The sequence below is a fragment of the Pteropus alecto genome, unplaced genomic scaffold (assembly GCF_000325575.1).
Source record: "Pteropus alecto unplaced genomic scaffold, ASM32557v1 scaffold511, whole genome shotgun sequence".
Taxonomy (NCBI): domain Eukaryota; kingdom Metazoa; phylum Chordata; class Mammalia; order Chiroptera; family Pteropodidae; genus Pteropus; species Pteropus alecto.
Window position 1 is genome coordinate 912,755 of NW_006431911.1, and position 12,141 is coordinate 924,895.

Consider the following 12,141-nt stretch of genomic DNA (forward strand, 5'->3'; position numbering starts at 1 on the left):
CCCAGCTTTTAAGACAGAACCAGCCCGATTCCAGGCAGTTTCTGGACCTAGTCTGTTAAGAGAGATGCTGAAGTGAAGAAAGCTCAGAGCGCAAGAGCTGCAGAGCTAAGGTCGGGGACCGAGGGGGACGTGCCGCCGCCACCAGACGCAGCGAGAAAGCGGCGAAGGCCAGGGGCTTCGCAGGTACCTATGCTTGGATGCTCACTGTTCCTGGGGGCCGTCGGGGCGGCGGGGTCCCTGTTCTGATGCCATAACTGGTGAAAGATAAACTGAGGCATATTCGAAATGTTTCGAGTTCATTTGAATCGGACAGCGCCCCCCCGGAAGTGGTTAGGAGCATCCGGCTGACAGGAGCCAGAGGAAAGACATAAAGCGTGAAAGGAAAGAAAGCGTTTGTCGATCGGCTGTATCTTCAAGCCCGATCGGCTGATGGTGATTGCTTGTTCTTAGGGTTTTGCTTTCCGTAACCTTGAGGCATTTACAGGCTTAGATTTTGGGTTCCTTACAGGCCTCCACTGGCATTAGAGCCCCTTCAGTGTAATAGCCTCCTTGTTGAATTAATCAAACAGTCTTGAGCTGAAGTTTATAAGGTGCTTTTCCCCCTCATTTTCCAGCTTTTGCAGCGGATTAGAAGATTAAGATAGCAATCAAATCTTTTATAACAAATCTTTTATTTCTTATAGGTCACCTAGTGGGTAACTGACCTGCACAGGTCCCTCCTCTTAGCTACAGCAAGGTGTGTCCACGTGGCAACTCTAGTTAGTTGCTCACCTGTGGCCTTCTGTTGTTCCTGCCCCGTGGCTGCTGGCAGAGCCCCAATTTTGTTCAGGTGTTTGCCCTCTCGGGTTCTCAGGTAGACCTTCCACCAGAGCTCAGGCAGCCGTAAAACTCGGTTAAGCTCATGCGGTAGGGCTTACATTTGGAACAGCAGGGAACTTTTAAAACCTGTGGCTGAACGTTAGCATTTTCTTTCCAAAGCTGCCAGTTGATGCAGGCGGGGCGGGAGAGAGGGCACTTCTGGAAAAGATTTTCCTGTCTCTTCCTACTGGACTTTATTGTCTGGCTGGGAAGGTGGGTAGATCCTGCAGCCATCTTGGCACCATGAAGCTAGCCATCCGACACGCTCTGAGGATGAGGGCAAAAAGTTACCACCAGCTCACTCACCTGTGTCCTTGATGCATTGCTGAGCCCCTAACTCACTGAATTAACTCTGCTGCCTAATTCCAGCCTTCTTGCTGTGTGGTATAATTTATCCTGATTACATCTTTTCTGCAGTTTAGAGAGTTAAGTTATTGGCACCTAGCATAATCTGTACTGCTAATTTTGGTGACATTGGTGACATAGACCTCCCGTGGTGAGAATGTATTTTTACGTGGACGTGAAGATATAAGTGATGATGCATTTGAAATAGTACTGTGCCGTGTATTCGGGATTAATTAGGCTTTGGGGATGAAAGGTACATCTCATGACCATTTATGATATGCTTTCACTTGGAAACTCATGTTAGAAACAAACTTTAAATGAATTTCTGGAACACCTCATTTATGAATTGTAACAACCTATGGCCTTACAACTTGGACTGCACAACTAGATACTTTTTTCTTTCTTGTTTTGGTCATAAGTAACGTGCAGATTTACATTCTAAGAGTGTGTTCTGTGGTTAACGGTATTCTGATAAAAAGTTGCAATGACTCTTTTACAAAAGTTGCGATGTAGTTCAGTGAGGCGGGTAGAACCTGGGCTTCTGTTGGGTGATCTGGGGCAGGGTTAAGGAAGTGGGCTTTTGCTCTGAATTGGACACCGTCGGGAAGAGGGGATTTTATGATTGGGTGTTTGAGTCCATCTTACCTAGGGGAAGACTAAACTGAGGCTGAAGTTGCAATTGGCAAAGAAGCAGCTGTCACTCATTTGCTGGGAGTGGGACCGTTTCGTATTTTGTGGTTTGGACAGCGTTCGTGTTTTGTCTGTGCTCAGGCATGATTACAGAGTGGGTCACTGAACTGGTCTTGTCTGACATTCTGTGATATTGTTTATGGTCAGTAGGAGAACAGCCAGGCCCAGCTGGGAAGGCCCGCCCAGCTCCTAGATGGCAGAGGCTGCTTTTTTCTTTCTTTTCTCTCAATATTTAAGATTTACTGAATGTTTATGTTGTGGTAGGCACCGTGCTAAGAACGTTCCATATTCAGATGGACTCATCCCCACAACCTTATGAGGTGGTATTGTGATCATCCTTATTTAACTCATGTAGAAACTGGGACGTGCATTGTTAACCAGCTTGTCCAAACTTGGGGCGTGAGTTCAAGTTAGCACCAGAGCCCACGATGCTCTTAACCCTTCCTCTCCACAAAACCATAAGGCTATGCTTGGGCAGAGACTCAAGTCAAGGTTCCTTTATAAATAGCAAGGGTATTAATATATATGCTACCTTCTTTCAGTTAGAAACCAATCACAAGCCTGAAACAAATTATAGCGGAACACCTATGTTATGAAGCCATGTAACATTATGTTGTAAAAAGATAATTATGGACGCGGGAAACTGTTGATATAGTTAACAACAAAAAAGCATTACAAAACAATGGATTCCTGCTCATCTGAGCGGCTTTTTATTTATTTATTATTTAATTTATTTTTTTAAACGTCTACAGCACCTGGTATTCCTAAGTGGTCTCCCATCCAAGTACTAACCAGCCCCAACCCTGCTTAGCTTCCGAGATCAGACGAGACTTGGCGTGTTCAGGGTGGCATGGCCGTAGACTATGAGCAGCTTTTTAAACCCGAAGCTTAGATCCACTGAGACAAAATACTGATGGTGTGGCCCTGGCATCTGTTCACCCAAGAATTCGAACTCTTATTGTATAGGATAAGCCTAGTGTTTTGAGGGGGTAAACTGAGGCAGGTACTTGTCACGCCTTCTTGTTGTATGCTTAAGAGCATTCATGGCCGATACGCAGCATATAATTGGGTCCTGATGCACTCAGAGCTGTGGGATGTGGCCATCGAACGTGCTTTCCGGATGTTAGACTTCACTAGGATCGGTTGGTGCTTCTGAAGATGGCATGGGTGATGATTACATCCATTGACATGCTTGAGAAAAGCCATTTTGGGCATTAAATTGGTCCCTGGTGACAGGTCCAAAAATAACTTTTGGTTCTCAACCTTCTTAGTCGAGATTAAATGTTCATAGCTAAGGCTTGCTCCATGTAACAGAATCAAGTAATAACAGCAGCTATTTATGAAGTGGCTGCATGCCACGCTTTTTATGCATCATTTTATTTAATCCTATAAGTAATACTCCAAGGTAGGTATTATCTCCATTTAAAAACAAAACTAAGGCTCAGGGACATTAAGGGACTTGCCCAAGGTGGCACATCAGTAAACGTGTCTTCCACTCTGACTCCAGTTCCCATGTCCTGCTACTTTCTCAATTTACTTGTTAACATCCCGACAAGTTTTACAAGCTTTGAAAAAGGCATGCAAACGTTTACAGAGGTTTCAAATGTCTATGTCTTTATACTGTCACGTAATCTATGCTCTCTGCACCTGCGACATATCAAATTAGCGGTAGCACAGAGAATATCATTTTCATGACAAAAGGACACTGAACTTACAATCCTACAATCATTTGTCTTCATGATATTGAGAGTCATATCAGCTGCAATAGCCAGATTAGAAGTTTCCTTACACTTCAAGTTCCAGAGAAATTTACAAAAGATAGTTTTATACAAGATCCAAAATATAAAATCATTTTTTAAAAAGTTTGACTTAAGTAATATATCTCTCCAAATGTCACGGCCTCTTTAAAGCTCCATTAAAGTTTGGTATAAGATTTTATTAACCTCAAATTTGCTTTACTTAAGAGTCAGACGATGTTTCTGAGTAAAATGACTATATCCTTGGCTAATTTCACATAAAAATGACTTTGTATTATAAATAATGAAACTACTTCTGTTAATTGTATATTGTGAATTATTGGTGAAACTTGACTGGGGAACAAAATTCACATAAACTGTAAATTTTGCTGTTAACCATATTCTGAAATTTATTAGTTTTTTGATCATTGATTAAGTGGTCACATTCCAGTCAGTGAATCTTAAAAAGTGTTTTTTGATTTTATCATGTTTGAAATATGGCTTTTTAGCCCCCATACTTAATTCATTTTTTAAATTTTTAAAGAAAGAATGGTAAAGAGAATTAAGCTATAGTAAATATTATTAGGGTATAGTCCTGCCAGGAATCATAGCTATAGGTAGACTTTCTATTTACACAACTCTATAATTAATGGTCATGTTGGTGTTCTTGAAACAATTTCATAAAGAGAATACCATACGAGTATGTGATTAATGGATCATGAAAAAAATTAGCTCAGTCACCAAATTAAAAAGTATTGGCCTAGATTATCCTTTATTTTGCTTGTATTGCATGTAGTAAAATCTAGGCTAAAAATTGCAAATTTGAGATCAAAAGTAACAGAAATGGCTTTCGTATTCTATTTTTCAGAGATTAATAATTTACTACAAATATATTTTTAAAACATTCAAACTTCTACGGATGTTCAGTGAGTACAGGATTCATCTCCCAATCTTATTCTATGTACACAATACTCCCCAATGAGATTTATCATTTATAATGATGATTCTGAGGTATTATCACATTGAATTCTCGACACCACTATTCGGTGGATCGTATGGTAGTGATTGTACTTAGCCTCTCGAGACTTGCCACATTCCTTATTCTGGTGGCAGATCTTTCCTTCTGGCTACAGATTGGGCACATAGCCCAGGCCTGGTCCAATTAAATATCTCATCTCCCCACCAAGGCGATTGGGCAAAAAGGCAGTCATCTCAGTGGGGTGCAAGACCAAACAGCATCATTCCCTGTCTTTGCTACTTGGACATGGGGAGAAAGCCACTCGAGTGGAAAGGAAACTAGGACCGGGGTGACATCTTCCCTACCCCAGGGAGAGCATGATCTCAGCTAACAATATATGAAATTAACTCATAAAGAGAAGCAGAAACAAGTTGAAATCCCGATGGGTAGTGTGTCCTGATGGTGGAGTTCCATGAATTCTCAGATTCTGCAGCTTTTTCTTAGATTCGGTGAGCTACCCCACTATCAAAGTCGATCAATTCTTTTTTTCTTTCAGTGATTTTCAGATGGGTTTCTGTCACTTGCAGCCAAGAGTCCTAATGAATATAATAGTCAACATACTGAGTACCTGCTGATGTGGCCACTATTTTATATGTAGCGAAAATGAGAAAGTGAGCCAAGTTTAGACACATTTTAACAAAGTTTGAAATATAAAGAGTTTATTCCACAAGTCCTGTATCAAACTTAATTTTTTATTTTATTAGCATCCAGTAAAAATTTAATAACAAAAAATAAATATTAGCTATAATGAACCTTCTAATTCCCCCCTGGGTTTGCAAAAGGTTATGGAAGTGGTATATGCAAGTGTGGCTTGTGCATCTTATTTCTTAAATGTTGGTATATTGCAGGAGGAGGCTAGAGAGGATGGTGAAAGACTAGTTCTCATATAGGAACAAAAAGATTGCAAAAGAGGCTAAAATGTGAAAATAATTCTTCTGCTTTTCTTTACATAATCCTTGGTTTACAGTGGAGGAAAATAGTAACTAGTAAATCTGATTCTCAGTCGCTAAGCAACCACCCACGAAGGGCTGTAATTAAACTGGGGAGGTTGCACAGAAAAGGTATGTATCATTTGGGGGCTATATAAACACTTGGCTGAAAGGAGGTTGGACTCTAAGGGATGGTCAGACCTGCCAGCCTAGTTCTTACTGGTGCTTCTTTCCCAGAGTCCCATCTCAGCACTGCCAATGGGGCCAGCCATAAGCTGCAAAATTGTGACTCCCATACCTTTGTCTCTACTGCAGACACCCTGCTCCCAAGTATCAGACTCCTGTCCTTAAACTGCCTGCTTGCCTTGTACCCGTGCAATACCCAAAGCATCTCAGATACAAGTCCAAAACGGAACTCACCTTTTTCCCTAAACTTCTTGCTGTGTCTCAGTGAATCTCAGTGTCTAAATCACCGTTCTCTCTATTGTTCAAGCCACGTTTCTGGATGCCACCTACTCGCTTGTATTCCTCACCCTCAACGTTCAATCAACTCCACTTCCTAAGTAGCTCTTAAAATTTGGACTCCTTCTTGACACACCCTTTCTCTCAGCCCTATCAGTAATCCTGCATCTAAGAAACTGTCCCATGCATTTATCTTTTATTCCATCTCTGCTGCCGCCACCCTATAATGTGAGCCACTGTCTAGCCACTGTCATCTCTCTCCCGGATCAGAACAGTAGCCTGCTAACTGGATACCTTGCACGTAACCTGTGTTCTGTACAATCTTTTGTTCACATGCAGATGGGCCGGGCTGTGTAATATGTAAATCTATGGTGACACTCCATTGCTTTTGGTCTCTCAGAGCCTTCCCTTCGCTCTTAGGAAAACATGACATGGTGCACGAGGCACTGTGTCATCTGGCATGGCATTTCTCATGCTCCCCTCCTGTGCTCTTTTCCCGCACCGTCCACACCGATCCTGTCCCAGTTCCTTTACCATCATATCCAGAATGTTCTTCCTTCAATCTTTGGCCTGATCGTCAAGTTGGTTGTCCCGGACCTCAGGGGAGGGGTCAGGTATTTCATCCTATCTCCACTGGTCCCTTCGTTTTAGCCCAGCTCTCATCTCGGCTTCTCGTTACGCATTAATTTGTATACTGGTTTAGTTAATTCTCTCTTCCACTGAATTGTAACTTCTATGAGACCCAACGCTATGTCTTTTACAACATTTTCCCAGAGCCTTATATTGTTCCATTTTCCATACACATAACAGTGATTCAGTATATTTGAAATAGAACTATTAATACTTTATATCATGTGTATCATGCATTAAATAGGCTTTGGGAATCGGAGGGGTAAACCTAACTGCCATTTCTAATATAATTTCATTTAGAAAGAATTAATAAGTACATTTCATAAGGTTGCTGCATACAAAGTTAGTCGTATTTCTACATGGCAGCAATAAGCAAGTAGAAAATGAAATTTAAAATATCATTTACAATACCATCAAAAATGTCAGATACCTGGAATAAATCTAATAAAAAATGCAAAAAAAAAAAAAACCCCACTATTGAGAGAAATTAAAAAGACCTAAATAAATGGAGGAATATATCATGTTTATGGACTGGGAGATTCAATATTGTACATATGCCAGTTCTCCCCAAATTGATCTACAGATTTACAAATATACTATAATCTTAGCCTTTTTAAAAAATCGACAAGCAGATTTTAAAATATGTCTGGAAATGAAAAGGACCAGAAATAGTCAAGAATATTTTCGGTAATAAGAATGAACTTAAAAGACTTATAAGGTATCATTAGATATTGTGACTTATTGTAAAGCTATAGAATTTAAGATGCTGTGATATTAACATAAGAATAGACAAATAGACAAACAGAATAGAAGGTCCAGAAATAGACCCACACTTGTCACTCGAATTATGAGAAAGGGGTTGCTTCAGTGTAATGGGGCAAAGATGGTCTCTTTAATAAATGATGCTGAGTTTCTTGCCCCCCCCAACTAACACTCTCTCTCTCTCTCCTCACTCACACACACACACACACAAATCTCAGATGAATTGAAGATGTGTATGTGGAAGGTAAAAACCATCAAACATTTAGAAGAAACCACAGGAGACTTCTTTCTTCATGACCTTGGAGGTAGCAAAATATTTTTAAACACAAAAACTACTACTTAAAAAGTAAAAGGTATACTACTTTAAAATTAAGAATGTCTGTTCATCAAAGGGCAGCATAAAAAGAATGAAAAAGCAAGTCACAGTGTGAGAGAGGATATTCGAAAAGTGATGAACTTTAGCAGGGAGGTGCGAATTACCGAGATGCCATTACATGCGCACCAGGACGCTTTAAATGGAAAGATAAGTTACTACTAAGTTTCGGCAAGCCTGCAGGGAGGAGCATAAATTGAAACTATTACTTTTGAAAATTGTTTGGAAGGCTTTACTAGAGTTGAACATATAATACCCTATGACCCGGCTATCACATTTCTAGCTATATGCCCTGCAAAAATGTATACATATGTTTACCACACATGTACAAAAATATTCATAGTAACACTCTTTGCAACAGCTCCCCAGACTGGCAACCAGCCAAATATTACAACAACTGTAGACTAGATACATAAATTGTAAGATATTAGCAAAATAGAATATAATATATCCGAGAAAACAAATAACATAGATGAATCTCTCAAGAATATTATTGAATGAAAGAAGCTACACGCTAGGCAGTACGTAGTGGGTCATTCCATTTATATAAAGTTCAAAAACAGGCAAAAATATTGCAAGGGTTTGGATAATGTTTACCTTTGGGGGGCAGAAGAGGATATTCTGGGTGCTAGTCATGTTCTATTTTGCGAAGTGGCCACCGGTACCTTTGTGAAAATTTACTGAGCCGTGCACTTATGATTTGTGTACTCTTCTGTCTGTATGCCATATGTCAACTTAAAGTTTTACCTAAAGAATTTGCTTACCAGAGTAGAAAAATAAGATGTCAGAGAATAATTTTAAGAGACTGCTTAGGAATCAGTGAGAAAGATGAAAAGAAAAATGGCCTAAAAGAAAAATAGACAGAACAATAAATAAGCAATTAACATGGGAGGAGATTATAATGGTAGAAACATTTGAAAATATGTATAACCTTGTTAGTGTTTAGGGCAGTGTATCTTCAAACAATATTTATTTCACATTCTCAAATTCATAAAAGTCATAAATGGTAGATAATACAAAGTTCTGGTAAAGATACTAAGAGATGAGCATTATTATATGCTGCCATTGGGAGTGCAAATAGGAAAAATGGATGCTTGGGAGAATAATTTGGTCATAGATGGTAAAGTTGAAGATGCACTATCCTCTGATTGACCAATTCCATCTTTAGGGAGTTATCTAGAAAAATTATTTATGTAATAGATTAGTATAGGAATATTCTTTCTAGTATTTCTTATTAATGCAAAAAATGATGAAAATTATCTAAATATATGATAAATGGAGAATGAATAAAATATGTATCATATGGTCACACAGAATACTATAGTAAATAAATAACAGAGCCATTGTATCAAAACCATAACAATGAGTAAAACATAATTTAAAAAACATGCAAAATAATAGTGTAAACGATATTTGTATAAAATACATGGAAACAATAAACTGTTAATAACGATGGTTGGAAAGGGGAGTACCATGGCGAGGTAAGGTGCCCATATTGGGGAAGGGGTGTTCCAGTTGCATAATTGTATAACTAGTTATTTTTTCCTTAATAACCAAAACAAATAGGACACAATATAAAGAATTATAAAGCTGTGTGATAAGTATGCGGGTATTATATCATTCTTTCTAACTTTGTGTGTGTTTGTGCTATTTCACAATAAAAAAGTTTTAAGAGGAATAAGAGGTGCAACACTGAGCTGTTTTCCACAAAAGTAAGCCCCCCTCAAAAAAAGAGCTGGTCATACGTGCGTACCAATGACAATGTCAGTCAGTACCTCTTACTGATAAGTATCTTGATCCTACATTCAAAAATGCACCCAAAGCGTAGGGAGTTGTTTCAGATAATAATAGTTGACAGTTATACAATGTGTACTTAGGCTCTTCTTTTCTTGCCCCCTCTGTCACTTTTTTCCTCCCTCTTCCCTCCTTTCTTTTCTCCCGCCTTCCCTCCCACTCACTGTTCCTTCTTTTTCTCTTTCAAACTTTTTGACCGTAAAACATTACATCCTTACAAAAGCCACGTACAACCTAAACATATAGCCTAACCAATTACTGTGAAGCGAATGCTTATGTGATCAAGCCTGAGCTCAACAAACACAGCATGGGAAATTTACTGGATTTTGTAAACCGACGTCGCCATTAAAAAAATTAATTAATTAAAAATAAAAAAATAAAGTAAAGCATACGGAATATAGTCAATAATATGGTCATGACTATGTATAGTGTCCTGTGAGTCGTGTGAGGGGGATCATTTCGTAAGTTATGTAAATGTCTAACCATTATGCTGTACACCTGAAACTAATATAAAATAACATTGAATGTCAACTGTAATCGAAAAATCAAAAAAGTTGGGAAAAAAGGTGAAGGGAAATAAGAGGTTCAAATTTCCAGGTATAAAACAAATAAGTCATAAGGATGTGATGCACAGCATAGGGAACATAGTCAATAATATTGTGACAGTGTCATATGGCGTCAGACGGTTGCTGGACTTGACTTGGTGATCACCTCTTCAGGTATATAAATGTTGAATAACTATGGTGTATACTTGAAACTCATACAATACTGTATGTTAGCTATATTTTAATAAAAATGTTTTTAAAAATAAAATCAAGAAAAAGAAACACAGCGTGGTCAGCACCCGCCAAGACCCCACGTGCTGAGCTCTGCGCTGAGAGGCACACAGGCGACAGATGGTAGAGCCCGTGTTCCCCCCCGGGTCGCTGCATTCCGCATTCCAGATAACACACATGCGTGCTGGCATGTGCACACACACCTCGGTTTCCTCATCCGCTGCTTGAGTAAGATACGCACGTGTAACTCAGGATTGCTGGGAAGGCTAAGCGATAATATACTGTGAAGTGCCCGGGGCCATGTAATCGTTTGCTCTTGTCATCACCGTCATCATCATTGACTACCACTTTACTCTGCGCCTTTGATCCCTTACGAGCTTTGTCACACGTGAGCACTCTTTTCAGGACTTCCGTTTTCCGGGGGGAAGGGGAGGGTGGGCAGACTTACGACAGACGCGTGCAAGACGCATATAGGCCTTCTCACGCTAAGGCCGAGATGAACACAATGCAGCTGATGGTGGGCACAGCCAGAGCTCGAGTCCTGAAGACACCTGCCCTTTACCTACCCAGCAGGGTTTTATACCAGGGAGAAAAGTTCCAGTCGCAGTGACTCTTTAATGGAAATTCTGCATTTTGAAAGCGATGTGTGTCCTAGGAAGAGAAACACAGAGACTGAGAGACAATGAGAACAGGCAAGAGAGGATTATGCAGAGTAGTCATGTTGATCATTAATGCATCAAAAAGTCGCGAGTAGGCGCTAGATTCTAGAAGAGTGATGGAGATGACAGCACGAAAGCACGTTCCTGGCCTCGTGAAACTGAACACTAGTCAGACGGACAAATTTACAAACTCGGTGAAGAAAAAAAGACGTAATGATAAAACAAGTACAGAACGTTAGAGGAGCACGTAGAGGAGCCAGCAATTTCATGTCCCAAGGTCGTGGAACGGTTTTCTGGAGGAGATACTGTGCGGAAAGAGAAGACAGAATTGCAGACGAAACGAGCGTGTGCTAAGATTTAGGAGATGTGAACACAAGTCTAGACATCAGAGTAGCTGCAGGAATATTGCCTAATGCCCAGTGTGGCCTCTTCGACCACAGTCAGCAGTAGAAAAACGTGGTCAAGGATATCACTTCAGTTCTCTGTGTTTCTTAAATCCTTCTATTGGCTGATGTAAGTCACCTGTCTTAAAACCATCTTCGGGTCTTCTCACTGAGATTGATAGATTAAACATGATAACTTTACTGTATTGAATCTTTTCTACTATTTTTTCCTTGTTTATATCCCAAAGGAAAAAATACAAATAATACTGGATTCCTTTCATAAACAGAAAGCGCCTAGATTCCCTATAAAGACAGTGTTTCTGACCAAATAGATTTGTGCTATCAAACTTCCCTTTTTTGGAAATCTTTTAAAATTTCATCCAACTATGTTTAAAAAATAACAGTTTTTAGGATCATAATAAACTGAAGTTGTAAAATAGCACTCGGGACAAGTCATGCATTCTTTATGCGTTGTTTAAACTGTCATTTCAGCTAGACCTAAATATTCACTTTTATTAGCTTAATAACATTTTCCAGTCAATTTAAAAATGAGAACTGGTTATTTTGTAGATGGGTCTCTTACAGACTTGAGACCAGTAGATCTTCCTAAAGGAGCATGAAAACAGCAAAATGTATACTGTTCTGATTTTGAAGTTCTGTGATAAGTGAGGATGATAAAGCTTGTGGAATGTAACATATATATAAATGTATATATTTTCAACTTAC

General features: G+C 39.5%; 1 pseudogene; it reads right to left on the reverse strand.

Annotated features, from left to right (window-relative positions):
• Nucleotides 1-2,636: 2,636 nt before the first annotated feature.
• LOC112472299 lies at nt 2,637-2,755 on the reverse strand (annotated as a pseudogene).
• Between the last annotated feature and the right edge of the window lie 9,386 nt (nt 2,756-12,141).